Genomic DNA, 15391 nt, shown 5'->3' with positions numbered 1-15391 from the left:
TCTTGTGGTGTCTCTAGTCTCTACTCACTGTGACTATGCTTGTTGTCCAGGTCTTGTGGTGTCTAGTCTCTACTCACTGTGACTATGCTTGTTGTCCAGGTCTTGTGGTGTCTCTAGTCTCTACTCACTGTGACTATGCTTGTTGTCCTGGGTCTTGTGGTGTCTAGTCTCTACTCACTGTGACTATGCTTGTTGTCCAGGTCTTGTGGTGTCTCTAGTCTCTACTCACTGTGACTATGCTTGTTGTCCAGGTCTTGTGGTCTCTAGTCTCTACTCACTGTGACTATGCTTGTTGTCCAGGTCTTGTGGTCTCTAGTCTCTACTCACTGTGACTATGCTTGTTGTCCAGGTCTTGTGGTGTCTAGTCTCTACTCACTGTGACTATGCTTGTTGTCCAGGTCTTGTGGTGTCTCTAGTCTCTACTCACTGTGACTATGCTTGTTGTCCAGGTCTTGTGGTGTCTCTAGTCTCTACTCACTGTGACTATGCTTGTTGTCCTGGGTCTTGTGGTGTCTAGTCTCTACTCACTGTGACTATGCTTGTTGTCCAGGTCTTGTGGTGTCTCTAGTCTCTACTCACTGTGACTATGCTTGTTGTCCAGGTCTTGTGGTGTCTAGTATCTACTCACTGTGACTATGCTTGTTGTCCAGGTCTTGTGGTGTCTAGTCTCTACTCACTGTGACTATGCTTGTTGTCCTGGGTCTTGTGGTGTCTCTAGTATCTACTCACTGTGACTATGCTTGTTGTCCAGGTCTTGTGGTGTCTAGTCTCTACTCACTGTGACTATGCTTGTTGTCCAGGTCTTGTGGTGTCTAGTCTCTACTCACTGTGACTATGCTTGTTGTCCAGGTCTTGTGGTGTCTCTAGTCTCTACTCACTGTGACTATGCTTGTTGTCCAGGTCTTGTGGTGTCTCTAGTCTCTACTCACTGTGACTATGCTTGTTGTCCAGGTCTTGTGGTGTCTCTAGTCTCTACTCACTGTGACTATGCTTGTTGTCCAGGTCTTGTGGTGTCTCTAGTCTCTACTCACTGTGACTATGCTTGTTGTCCAGGTCTTGTGGTGTCTAGTATCTACTCACTGTGACTATGCTTGTTGTCCAGGTCTTGTGGTGTCTCTAGTCTCTACTCACTGTGACTATGCTTGTTGTCCAGGTCTTGTGGTGTCTAGTCTCTACTCACTGTGACTATGCTTGTTGTCCAGGTCTTGTGGTGTCTCTAGTCTCTACTCACTGTGACTATGCTTGTTGTCCAGGTCTTGTGGTGTCTAGTCTCTACTCACTGTGACTATGCTTGTTGTCCAGGTCTTGTGGTGTCTAGTCTCTACTCACTGTGACTATGCTTGTTGTCCAGGTCTTGTGGTGTCTAGTCTCTACTCACTGTGACTATGCTTGTTGTCCAGGTCTTGTGGTGTTTCTAGTCTCTACTCACTGTGACTATGCTTGTTGTCCAGGTCTTGTGGTGTCTAGTCTCTACTCACTGTGACTATGCTTGTTGTCCAGGTCTTGTGGTGTCTCTAGTCTCTACTCACTGTGACTATGCTTGTTGTCCAGGTCTTGTGGTGTCTAGTCTCTACTCACTGTGACTATGCTTGTTGTCCAGGTCTTGTGGTGTCTCTAGTCTCTACTCACTGTGACTATGCTTGTTGTCCAGGTCTTGTGGTGTCTCTAGTCTCTACTCACTGTGACTATGCTTGTTGTCCAGGTCTTGTGGTGTCTCTAGTCTCTACTCACTGTGACTATGCTTGTTGTCCAGGTCTTGTGGTGTCTAGTCTCTACTCACTGTGACTATGCTTGTTGTCCTGGGTCTTGTGGTGTCTAGTCTCTACTCACTGTGACTATGCTTGTTGTCCAGGTCTTGTGGTGTCTAGTCTCTACTCACTGTGACTATGCTTGTTGTCCAGGTCTTGTGGTGTCTAGTCTCTACTCACTGTGACTATGCTTGTTGTCCAGGTCTTGTGGTGTCTAGTCTCTACTCACTGTGACTATGCTTGTTGTCCAGGTCTTGTGGTGTCTCTAGTCTCTACTCACTGTGACTATGCTTGTTGTCCAGGTCTTGTGGTGTCTAGTCTCTACTCACTGTGACTATGCTTGTTGTCCTGGGTCTTGTGGTGTCTCTAGTCTCTACTCACTGTGACTATGCTTGTTGTCCTGGGTCTTGTGGTGTCTAGTCTCTACTCACTGTGACTATGCTTGTTGTCCAGGTCTTGTGGTGTCTAGTCTCTACTCACTGTGACTATGCTTGTTGTCCTGGGTCTTGTGGTGTCTCTAGTCTCTACTCACTGTGACTATGCTTGTTGTCCAGGTCTTGTGGTGTCTCTAGTCTCTACTCACTGTGACTATGCTTGTTGTCCAGGTCTTGTGGTGTCTAGTCTCTACTCACTGTGACTATGCTTGTTGTCCAGGTCTTGTGGTGTCTCTAGTCTCTACTCACTGTGACTATGCTTGTTGTCCAGGTCTTGTGGTGTCTCTAGTCTCTACTCACTGTGACTATGCTTGTTGTCCAGGTCTTGTGGTGTCTAGTCTCTACTCACTGTGACTATGCTTGTTGTCCAGGTCTTGTGGTGTCTCTAGTCTCTACTCACTGTGACTATGCTTGTTGTCCAGGTCTTGTGGTGTCTAGTCTCTACTCACTGTGACTATGCTTGTTGTCCAGGTCTTGTGGTGTCTAGTCTCTACTCACTGTGACTATGCTTGTTGTCCTGGGTCTTGTGGTGTCTCTAGTCTCTACTCACTGTGACTATGCTTGTTGTCCAGGTCTTGTGGTGTCTAGTCTCTACTCACTGTGACTATGCTTGTTGTCCTGGGTCTTGTGGTGTCTAGTCTCTACTCACTGTGACTATGCTTGTTGTCCAGGTCTTGTGGTGTCTAGTCTCTACTCACTGTGACTATGCTTGTTGTCCAGGTCTTGTGGTGTCTAGTCTCTACTCACTGTGACTATGCTTGTTGTCCTGGGTCTTGTGGTGTCTAGTCTCTACTCACTGTGACTATGCTTGTTGTCCAGGTCTTGTGGTGTCTAGTCTCTACTCACTGTGACTATGCTTGTTGTCCTGGGTCTTGTGGTGTCTAGTCTCTACTCACTGTGACTATGCTTGTTGTCCTGGGTCTTGTGGTGTCTCTAGTCTCTACTCACTGTGACTATGCTTGTTGTCCAGGTCTTGTGGTGTCTAGTCTCTACTCACTGTGACTATGCTTGTTGTCCTGGGTCTTGTGGTGTCTAGTCTCTACTCACTGTGACTATGCTTGTTGTCCAGGTCTTGTGGTGTCTCTAGTCTCTACTCACTGTGACTATGCTTGTTGTCCAGGTCTTGTGGTGTCTAGTCTCTACTCACTGTGACTATGCTTGTTGTCCAGGTCTTGTGGTGTCTAGTCTCTACTCACTGTGACTATGCTTGTTGTCCAGGTCTTGTGGTGTCTAGTCTCTACTCACTGTGACTATGCTTGTTGTCCTGGGTCTTGTGGTGTCTAGTCTCTACTCACTGTGACTATGCTTGTTGTCCTGGGTCTTGTGGTGTCTCTAGTCTCTACTCACTGTGACTATGCTTGTTGTCCAGGTCTTGTGGTGTCTCTAGTCTCTACTCACTGTGACTATGCTTGTTGTCCAGGTCTTGTGGTGTCTAGTCTCTACTCACTGTGACTATGCTTGTTGTCCAGGTCTTGTGGTGTCTAGTCTCTACTCACTGTGACTATGCTTGTTGTCCAGGTCTTGTGGTGTCTAGTCTCTACTCACTGTGACTATGCTTGTTGTCCAGGTCTTGTGGTGTCTAGTCTCTACTCACTGTGACTATGCTTGTTGTCCTGGGTCTTGTGGTGTCTAGTCTCTACTCACTGTGACTATGCTTGTTGTCCTGGGTCTTGTGGTGTCTAGTCTCTACTCACTGTGACTATGCTTGTTGTCCTGGGTCTTGTGGTGTCTCTAGTCTCTACTCACTGTGACTATGCTTGTTGTCCTGGGTCTTGTGGTGTCTAGTCTCTACTCACTGTGACTATGCTTGTTGTCCTGGGTCTTGTGGTGTCTAGTCTCTACTCACTGTGACTATGCTTGTTGTCCAGGTCTTGTGGTGTCTCTAGTCTCTACTCACTGTGACTATGCTTGTTGTCCTGGGTCTTGTGGTGTCTAGTCTCTACTCACTGTGACTATGCTTGTTGTCCAGGTCTTGTGGTGTCTCTAGTCTCTACTCACTGTGACTATGCTTGTTGTCCAGGTCTTGTGGTGTCTAGTCTCTACTCACTGTGACTATGCTTGTTGTCCAGGTCTTGTGGTGTCTAGTCTCTACTCACTGTGACTATGCTTGTTGTCCTGGGTCTTGTGGTGTCTCTAGTCTCTACTCACTGTGACTATGCTTGTTGTCCAGGTCTTGTGGTGTCTAGTCTCTACTCACTGTGACTATGCTTGTTGTCCAGGTCTTGTGGTGTCTAGTCTCTACTCACTGTGACTATGCTTGTTGTCCAGGTCTTGTGGTGTCTCTAGTCTCTACTCACTGTGACTATGCTTGTTGTCCAGGTCTTGTGGTGTCTAGTCTCTACTCACTGTGACTATGCTTGTTGTCCAGGTCTTGTGGTGTCTAGTCTCTACTCACTGTGACTATGCTTGTTGTCCTGGGTCTTGTGGTGTCTCTAGTCTCTACTCACTGTGACTATGCTTGTTGTCCAGGTCTTGTGGTGTCTAGTCTCTACTCACTGTGACTATGCTTGTTGTCCAGGTCTTGTGGTGTCTCTAGTCTCTACTCACTGTGACTATGCTTGTTGTCCAGGTCTTGTGGTGTCTAGTCTCTACTCACTGTGACTATGCTTGTTGTCCAGGTCTTGTGGTGTCTAGTCTCTACTCACTGTGACTATGCTTGTTGTCCAGGTCTTGTGGTGTCTCTAGTCTCTACTCACTGTGACTATGCTTGTTGTCCAGGTCTTGTGGTGTCTCTAGTCTCTACTCACTGTGACTATGCTTGTTGTCCAGGTCTTGTGGTGTCTAGTCTCTACTCACTGTGACTATGCTTGTTGTCCAGGTCTTGTGGTGTCTAGTCTCTACTCACTGTGACTATGCTTGTTGTCCAGGTCTTGTGGTGTCTAGTCTCTACTCACTGTGACTATGCTTGTTGCCCAGGTCTTGTGGTGTCTCTAGTCTCTACTCACTGTGACTATGCTTGTTGTCCAGGTCTTGTGGTGTCTAGTCTCTACTCACTGTGACTATGCTTGTTGTCCAGGTCTTGTGGTGTCTAGTCTCTACTCACTGTGACTATGCTTGTTGTCCAGGTCTTGTGGTGTCTCTAGTCTCTACTCACTGTGACTATGCTTGTTGTCCAGGTCTTGTGGTGTCTCTAGTCTCTACTCACTGTGACTATGCTTGTTGTCCTGGGTCTTGTGGTGTCTAGTCTCTACTCACTGTGACTATGCTTGTTGTCCTGGGTCTTGTGGTGTCTCTAGTCTCTACTCACTGTGACTATGCTTGTTGTCCAGGTCTTGTGGTGTCTAGTCTCTACTCACTGTGACTATGCTTGTTGTCCAGGTCTTGTGGTGTCTCTAGTCTCTACTCACTGTGACTATGCTTGTTGTCCAGGTCTTGTGGTGTCTAGTCTCTACTCACTGTGACTATGCTTGTTGTCCTGGGTCTTGTGGTGTCTAGTCTCTACTCACTGTGACTATGCTTGTTGTCCAGGTCTTGTGGTGTCTAGTCTCTACTCACTGTGACTATGCTTGTTGTCCAGGTCTTGTGGTGTCTCTAGTCTCTACTCACTGTGACTATGCTTGTTGTCCAGGTCTTGTGGTGTCTAGTCTCTACTCACTGTGACTATGCTTGTTGTCCTGGGTCTTGTGGTGTCTAGTCTCTACTCACTGTGACTATGCTTGTTGTCCAGGTCTTGTGGTGTCTAGTCTCTACTCACTGTGACTATGCTTGTTGCCCAGGTCTTGTGGTGTCTAGTCTCTACTCACTGTGACTATGCTTGTTGTCCAGGTCTTGTGGTGTCTAGTCTCTACTCACTGTGACTATGCTTGTTGTCCAGGTCTTGTGGTGTCTAGTCTCTACTCACTGTGACTATGCTTGTTGTCCAGGTCTTGTGGTGTCTAGTCTCTACTCACTGTGACTATGCTTGTTGCCCAGGTCTTGTGGTGTCTAGTCTCTACTCACTGTGACTATGCTTGTTGTCCAGGTCTTGTGGTGTCTAGTCTCTACTCACTGTGACTATGCTTGTTGTCCAGGTCTTGTGGTGTCTCTAGTCTCTACTCACTGTGACTATGCTTGTTGTCCAGGTCTTGTGGTGTCTAGTCTCTACTCACTGTGACTATGCTTGTTGTCCTGGGTCTTGTGGTGTCTAGTCTCTACTCACTGTGACTATGCTTGTTGTCCAGGTCTTGTGGTGTCTAGTCTCTACTCACTGTGACTATGCTTGTTGTCCAGGTCTTGTGGTGTCTCTAGTCTCTACTCACTGTGACTATGCTTGTTGTCCAGGTCTTGTGGTGTCTCTAGTCTCTACTCACTGTGACTATGCTTGTTGTCCAGGTCTTGTGGTGTCTAGTATCTACTCACTGTGACTATGCTTGTTGTCCAGGTCTTGTGGTGTCTAGTCTCTACTCACTGTGACTATGCTTGTTGTCCAGGTCTTGTGGTGTCTCTAGTCTCTACTCACTGTGACTATGCTTGTTGTCCAGGTCTTGTGGTGTCTCTAGTCTCTACTCACTGTGACTATGCTTGTTGTCCAGGTCTTGTGGTGTCTAGTCTCTACTCACTGTGACTATGCTTGTTGTCCAGGTCTTGTGGTGTCTCTAGTCTCTACTCACTGTGACTATGCTTGTTGTCCTGGGTCTTGTGGTGTCTCTACTCACTGTGACTATGCTTGTTGTCCTGGGTCTTGTGGTGTCTCTACTCACTGTGACTATGCTTGTTGTCCTGGGTCTTGTGGTGTCTAGTCTCTACTCACTGTGACTATGCTTGTTGTCCTGGGTCTTGTGGTGTGTGTCCTGGTGGCGTTGGGCTGGGTTGAAGGTAGAGGGAGGAAGCACAGGGGAATGGGAGCGCTTCTCCTCTTTGACTATCAGCAGACTGGATCTCTGCTCCTGAGCGCGCACGCACACACACACACACACACACACACACACACACACACACACACACACACACACACACACACACACACACACACACACACACACACACACACACACACACACACACACACACACACACACACACACACACACACACACACACACAGGCTTTCATCTTTCTGTCCTGCTTTTCTACGGTAAAGATTGGTTGATGGGAAATTAAATCGGCAAACACAGTATCGGCTGATTCTAGTTATTTTTGATCAATCGGCCTGGCTGGGGTCCGATTGATCTAATCAATGGGTCTGGCTGGGGTCAGATTGATCTAATCAATGGGTCTGGCTGGGGTCAGATTGATCTAATCAATGGGTCTGGCTGGGGTCCGATTGATCTAATCAATCGGTCTGGCTGGGGTCCGATCGATCTAATCAATCGGTCTGGCTGGGGTCCGATCGATCTAATCAATCGGTCTGGCTGGGGTCCGATCGATCTAATCAATCGGTCTGGCTGGGGTCCGATCGATCTAATCAATCGGTCTGGCTGGGGTCCGATCGATCTAATCAATCGGTCTGGCTGGGGTCCGATCGATCTAATCAATCGGTCTGGCTGGGGTCCGATCGATCTAATCAATCGGTCTGGCTGGGGTCCGATCGATCTAATCAATCGGTCTGGCTGGGGTCCGATCGATCTAATCAATCGGTCTGGCTGGGGTCCGATCGATCTAATCAATCGGTCTGGCTGGGGTCCGATCGATCTAATCAATCGGTCTGGCTGGGGTCCGATCGATCTAATCAATCGGTCTGGCTGGGGTCCGATCGATCTAATCAATCGGTCTGGCTGGGGTCCGATCGATCTAATCAATCGGTCTGGCTGGGGTCCGATTGATCTAATCAATCGGTCTGGCTGGGGTCCGATCGATCTAATAAATCGGTCTGGCTGGGGTCCGATTGATCTAATCAATCGGCCTGGCTTTACATATAAACAAGCCCAAAAGGAACAGCTCGAACAGATCTACAAGCTCACAATATTAAATATAAGGTGTATTTCTCAGAATGTACAAAATTATTCGATTTTTTTCAATACAGAATGAGATCATATCGACATCAGTAATATCGGTTATCAGCCATGACAGGTTATCACCTATTACCTAACCCTAACCATGACAGCAATTCATTATATGGGATATCGGCTACACCAGGATCACTCCTACACTTGGAGAGTTTTAGTTTGACAGTATCTCCTCCTATCCTATCCTCCTCCTATCCTATCCTCCTCCTATCACCTCCTATCCTTAGTTTGACAGTATCTCCTCCTATCCTATCCTCCTCCTATCCTATCCTCCTCCTATCTCCTCCTATCACCTCCTATCCTTAGTTTGACAGTATCTCCTCCTATCCTATCCTCCTCCTATCACCTCCTATCTCCTCCTATCCTTAGTTTGACAGTATCTCCTCCTATCCTATCCTCCTCCTATCACCTCCTATCTCCTCCTATCCTTAGTTTGACAGTATCTCCTCCTATCCTATCCTCCCCCTATCCTCCTCCTATCACCTCCTATCTCCTCCTATCCTTAGTTTGACAGTATCTCCTCCTATCCTATCCTCCTATCCTATCCTCCTCCTATCACCTCCTATCTCCTCCTATCCTTAGTTTGACAGTATCTCCTCCTATCCTATCTCCTCCTATCCTTAGTTTGACAGTATCTCCTCCTATCCTATCTCCTCCTATCCTTAGTTTGACAGTATCTCCTCCTATCCTATCTCCTCCTATCCTTAGTTTGACAGTATCTCCTCCTATCCTTAGTTTGACAGTATCTCCTCCTATCCTATCCTCCTCCTATCCTATCCTCCTCCTATCTCCTCCTATCCTTAGTTTGACAGTATCTCCTCCTATCCTATCCTCCTCCTATCCTATCCTATCCTCCTCCTATCTCCTCCTATCACCTCCTATCTCCTCCTATCCTTAGTTTGACAGTATCTCCTCCTATCCGGGAAACGTGTGACCGACACATAGTGATCGAGACGCAAGAGCAGTGGTTTGAACTGAACTGAAGCGTTGCAGCCCTACTTGGCACATATGTGACTACATTTGACTGAGGGACTGACATTGGATTTTTTTGAATTTTCGTTTTTTCATGTCATATGAAAGCAGGGAATCATAGCTTCAAATTGACATATTGGTTGTTCAGTTTGACCCACCAGGTTTGGAGATATGGCTTATAGAGTAATGTCTTGCAGAGAAACAGCGAGTTGAGAAAACAGGCTTCTGTGGTCTCTAACATTACACCTAGCTACATGTATAAGCATTTATTTCATATTTACATGTCTTCTGTAGACTCTAACATTACACCTAGCTACATGTTTAAGCATTTATTTCATATTTACATGTCTTCTGTGGACTCTAACATTACACCTAGCTACATGTTTAAGCATTTATTTCATATTTACATGTTTTCTGTGGTCTCTAACATTACACCTAGCTACATGTTTAAGCATTTATTTCATATTTACATGTCGATTTCAGCTCTGACACGTATTTCAGACATGCTCTAGTATGTGAAGAGTCTGCCTGTGATATTAACTCATTTTGGATAAAACAAAGACAAAAACGTTTTTCTCCTCTGGTGAAAAGCTGGAGTTTGCGCGATGGCAGCAGGCTCTCAGTCAAATCTGGTCACAACATGACGATGCAGAGATAATAACTCACAGGTTTCTTGGGCTGTGAGGGAGACTGCTGTCCTCCTGGGTGGAAGTGAGGCAGCTGAGGAGAATGCATCAGCAGAGACGAGGGACTCTCTCTCAGAGGACCTTTATTTCAACAGCAAAAACAAAAATAAATAAATGTATACCTCAATCAATTCAGGAGTTTTCATGTAATGCACGGTAAAGAACTATGGTGATTACTAATTAGTACTATTGCCATCACCTGGGCGGGTCGTTACACTGTGTGTTCAACAACACATGCAGCCATGCAAAATAACACTGACAGCTGTGAGGTGACGAGAGCTTGACCTCCTGACAGCTGTGAGGTGACGAGAGCTTGACCTCCTGACAGCTGTGAGGTGACGAGAGCTTGACCTCCTGACAGCTGTGAGGTGACGAGAGCTTGACCTCCTGACAGCTGTGAGGTGACGAGAGCTTACCGCCCTGAGCAACGGTTGCTAAACTATTTGGATAAGAGTCCTACAGTCATGAGTCCGACACCCGACCCAAACACTAACCTAACCACACGCAGACACCACGGGTGATTTGTAACCGACAGCACGGGTGATTTGTAACCGACAGCACGGGTGATTTGTAACCGACAGCACGGGTGATTTGTAACCGACAGCACGGGTGATTTGTAACCGACAGCACGGGTGATTTGTAACCCTCAGCACGGGTGATTTGTAACCGACAGCACGGGTGATTTGTAACCGACAGCACGAGTGATTTGTAACCGACAGCACGAGTGATTTGTAACCGACAGCACGGGTGATTTGTAACCGACAGCACGGGTGATTTGTAACCGACAGCACGGGTGATTTGTAACCGACAGCACGGGTGATTTGTAACCGACAGCACGGGTGATTTGTAACCGACAGCACGAGTGATTTGTAACCGACAGCACGGGTGATTTGTAACCGACAGCACGGGTGATTTGTAACCCTCAGCACGGGTGATTTGTAACCGACAGCACGGGTGATTTGTAACCGACAGCACGGGTGATTTGTAACCGACAGCACGAGTGATTTGTAACCGACAGCACGGGTGATTTGTAACCGACAGCACGGGTGATTTGTAACCAACAGCACGGGTGATTTGTAACCGACAGCACGGGTGATTTGTAACCGACAGCACGGGTGATTTGTAACCGACAGCACGAGTGATTTGTAACCGACAGCACGGGTGATTTGTAACCGACAGCACGAGTGATTTGTAACCGACAGCACGGGTGATTTGTAACCGACAGCACGGGTGATTTGTAACCGACAGCACGAGTGATTTGTAACCCTCAGCACGGGTGATTTGTAACCAACAGCACGGGTGATTTGTAACCGACAGCACGAGTGATTTGTAACCGACAGCACGAGTGATTTGTAACCGACAGCACGGGTGATTTGTAACCCTCAGCACAGGTGATTTGTAACCAACAGCACGGGTGATTTGTAACCAACAGCACGGGTGATTTGTAACCGACAGCACGGGTGATTTGTAACCGACAGCACGGGTGATTTGTAACCAACAGCACGGGTGATTTGTAACCAACAGCACGGGTGATTTGTAACCGACAGCACGGGTGATTTGTAACCGACAGCACGGGTGATTTGTAACCGACAGCACGGGTGATTTGTAACCGACAGCACGGGTGATTTGTAACCGACAGCACGGGTGATTTGTAACCGACAGCACGGGTGATTTGTAACCGACAGCACGGGTGATTTGTAACCGACAGCACGGGTGATTTGTAACCGACAGCACGAGTGATTTGTAACCGACAGCACGGGTGATTTGTAACCGACAGCACGAGTGATTTGTAACCGACAGCACGGGTGATTTGTAACCGACAGCACGGGTGATTTGTAACCGACAGCACGAGTGATTTGTAACCGACAGCACGAGTGATTTGTAACCGACAGCACGGGTGATTTGTAACCAACAGCACGGGTGATTTGTAACCCTCAGCACAGGTGATTTGTAACCGACAGCACGGGTGATTTGTAACCGACAGCACGGGTGATTTGTAACCGACAGCACGGGTGATTTGTAACCGACAGCACGGGTGATTTGTAACCGACAGCACGAGTGATTTGTAACCGACAGCACGGGTGATTTGTAACCGACAGCACGAGTGATTTGTAACCGACAGCACGGGTGATTTGTAACCGACAGCACGGGTGATTTGTAACCAACAGCACGGGTGATTTGTAACCGACAGCACGGGTGATTTGTAACCGACAGCACGGGTGATTTGTAACCGACAGCACGGGTGATTTGTAACCGACAGCACGGGTGATTTGTAACCGACAGCACGGGTGATTTGTAACCGACAGCACGGGTGATTTGTAACCGACAACACGGGTGATTTGTAACCGACAGCACGGGTGATTTGTAACCGACAACACGGGTGATTTGTAACCGACAGCACGAGTGATTTGTAACCGACAGCACGGGTGATTTGTAACCAACAGCACGGGTGATTTGTAACCGACAGCACGAGTGATTTGTAACCGACAGCACGGGTGATTTGTAACCAACAGCACGAGTGATTTGTAACCGACAACACGGGTGATTTGTAACCCTCAGCACGGGTGATTTGTAACCGACAGCACGGGTGATTTGTAACCGACAGCACGGGTGATTTGTAACCGACAGAGCGGGTGATTTTTTTCAATAGCTAAAGTATAACACAATGCTTTAAAACACCAAAAGGGGGGTTGCACCCCTTTGGAGATTGGCACCAGCATTGGACAAATCGCTTCTGGGGAGGGGTTTAGCGAAGGATCAATTAACTAAATTCGCGCCAGCATTAATTAATCCCTCGCTAGCGTATTGCCAAGGTTTTATCGCAAGTAACACTTACTTTGAAGAGCCAAATATCCGTAACCGAATGTTACAATGACAAACTGCTGTGTGTGGTGTTATGCCCGGATGTTGTTGTGTCGGTCGGTGGTGGAAAAAGGCGACCAGTGAGTGTCAGCCCGCCTGCTACAGCCCGTTGAAAACCCTTGTATTCACCAGAAACGGACCCTCAATGTCCTTTCTGAGATACGGAGCTGTGAATGGTGGGCTTAGACTGGAAGTGGATGCGCGCGCATGTTCAAAATGGCCGCGGCCACAGTGTCCCACTCTGTGTTGATGCGGTTAGCAAACATCAGCTAGCGATACGATCGGATCAAAAAATGGATTAAAGAATACAAGCCCACAAACCAGGGCTGGCTAGGGTACTAATTTAAACCTTCGTGTTCCTGGTTTCTGGCGGACTCCGTGTTAATTGCATGCATCTTACCCGTGGTGAAAGCTTCCGTCTTGCCGCGCGGCGAGGGCTGCTGCTGTAGTTTGTGATGCAGCGCGGCCGCCGGCCCCTTCGGCTGGTGCTGTTGCGACGTGGTGGTGGTCGTCGAAGAAGGGTGCGTGTGCGTGAACGGCTGCGTGTGCCCGGCGGCCGCTGCGTGCCTCTGCGTCGGGGCAGGGGGGGGAGGGGGAGGAGGCGCCGCGGGCGTGGCCGCCTGCGTGGCGTGCATCGACTGCATGCTGAGCTGCGGGGTGGCCGGCTGCGCAGGCACAGAGACGCTGCGTGCGGTGTGCGTTGTGTGGACCGGCAGCGGCTGCAGGCTGTGCGAGGAGGAGGAGGAGGGAGGAGGAGGTCGCGTCGTCATCGACTGCAGGTACATCTGGACCTGGCTGAGAGGCAGCGAGTGGGGCGGCGGCGTCGAATCGCCGGCGGCAGCGGGCGTGGTGGGCTCCTCGTCGTCCTCGAGGAGGGCCTGAGGAGGCTGCGCCGAGAGGGCGTCCAGGATGCCGACCGCCGAGGCGGGGGAGGGGCCGCGGGGCCGCGGCACGGGGGGGAGGGGGAGCGACGGCGGCTGGAGGGAGGCCTGCGGCGTGCGGGGGGGGCGGGGGGAGAGAGGCCGCCGGGGGAGGAGGAGGCTGCTGCTGATTGGAGGAGGGTTTCGGGGGGAGCGGCGCCGCTCGGTTGCTAGGGCGAGACGGCTGCTGGGGGAGAGCGTTGTGCAGGGCTGAGGAGGACGCCATGATGGAGGACACAGGGAGGAGGAGGACATGATGGAGGAAGACGGGGAGGAGGACGCCATGATGGAGGACACAGGGAGGAGGAGGACATGATGGAGGAAGACGGGGAGGAGGACGCCATGATGGAGGAAGACAGGGAGGAGGACGCCATGATGGAGGAAGACAGGGAGGAGGACGCCGCCATGATGGAGGAAGACAGGGAGGAGGACGCCATGATGGAGGAAGACAGGGAGGAGGACGCCATGATGGAGGAAGACAGGGAGGAGGACGCCATGATGGAGGAAGACAGGGAGGAGGACGCCATGATGGAGGAAGACAGGGAGGAGGACGCCATGATGGAGGAAGACAGGGAGGTAACAGAATATATTTAAATACATAGTTTTCTCAGTAGGTAACAGAATATATTTAAATACATAGTTTTTTCAGTAGGTAACAGAATATATTTAAATAAATAGTTTTCTCAGTAGGTAACAGAATATATTTAAATAAATAGTTTTCTCAGTAGGTAACAGAATATATTTAAATACATAGTTTTCTAGTTCAGTAGTAGAGGACTGTAGAGGAGAGCTGTGTGACTGACCAGCTGATGGTCGTTGATGCTCATTAATACATCAAGGAGAGCTGTGTGACTGTGACCAGCTGATGGTCGTTGATGCTCATCAATACATCAAGGAGAGCTGTGTGACTGTGACCAGCTGATGGTCGTTGATGCTCATCAATACATCAAGGAGAGCTGTGTGACTGTGACCAGCTGATGGTCGTTGATGCTCATTAATACATCAAGGAGAGCTGTGTGACTGACCAGCTGATGGTCGTTGATGCTCATCAATACATCAAGGAAGGCTATATGTTTCTGCACTGTCAAATAGGTCTACATCTATCCTAAGATGATTCTACACTGTCAAATAGGTCTACATCTATCCTAAGATGTTTCTACACTGTCAAATAGGTCTACATCTATCCTAAGATGTTTCTGTACTGTCAAATAGGTCTACATCTATCTTAAGATGTTTCTGCACTGTCAAATAGGTCTACATCTATCCTAAGATGTTTCTGCACTGTCAAATAGGTCTACATCTATCCTAAGATGTTTCTGCACTGTCAAATAGGTCTACATCTATCCTAAGATGTTTCTGCACTGTCAAATAGGTCTACATCTATCCTAAGATGTTTCTGTACTGTCAAATAGGTCTACATCTATCCTAAGATGTTTCTGTACTGTCAAATAGGTCTACATCTATCCTAAGATGTTTCTGTACTGTCAAATAGGTCTACATCTATCCTAAGATGTTTCTGCACTGTCAAATAGGTCTACATCTATCCTAAGATGTTTCTGCACTGTCAAATAGGTCTACATCTATCCTAAGATGTTTCTGTACTGTCAAATAGGTCTACATCTATCCTAAGATGTTTCTGTACTGTCAAATAGGTCTACATCTATCCTAAGATGTTTCTGCACTGTCAAATAGGTATACATCTATCCTAAGATGTTTCTACACTGTCAAATAGGTCTACATCTATCCTAAGATGTTTCTGTACTGTCAAATAGGTCTACATCTATCCTAAGATGTTTCTGCACTGTCAAATAGGTCTACATCTATCCTAAGATGTTTCTGTACTGT

At 48.1% G+C, this 15391-nt stretch overlaps 1 pseudogene across 1 annotated transcript in view; it reads right to left on the bottom strand.

Moving 5' to 3' along the window:
* The window catches only part of LOC306918027 (bromodomain-containing protein 4-like), a 37968-nt pseudogene extending 24196 nt beyond the window's left edge, over nucleotides 1-13772 (bottom strand). The window contains exons 1-3 of the transcript XR_013792477.1: nucleotides 13027-13772; nucleotides 9745-9845; nucleotides 6912-7047 (exon numbers count right to left, since the gene is read on the bottom strand). The product of XR_013792477.1 is annotated as a bromodomain-containing protein 4-like (transcript). The remainder of the gene's footprint in view (nucleotides 1-6911; nucleotides 7048-9744; nucleotides 9846-13026) is intronic.
* Nucleotides 13773-15391: the final 1619 nt, after the last annotated feature.

Source organism: Electrona antarctica (genome assembly GCF_951216825.1).
Source record: "Electrona antarctica genome assembly, contig: scaffold_543, whole genome shotgun sequence".
In the NCBI taxonomy this organism is placed as follows: domain Eukaryota; kingdom Metazoa; phylum Chordata; class Actinopteri; order Myctophiformes; family Myctophidae; genus Electrona; species Electrona antarctica.
This window is presented reverse-complemented; position numbering and strand designations above follow the sequence as displayed.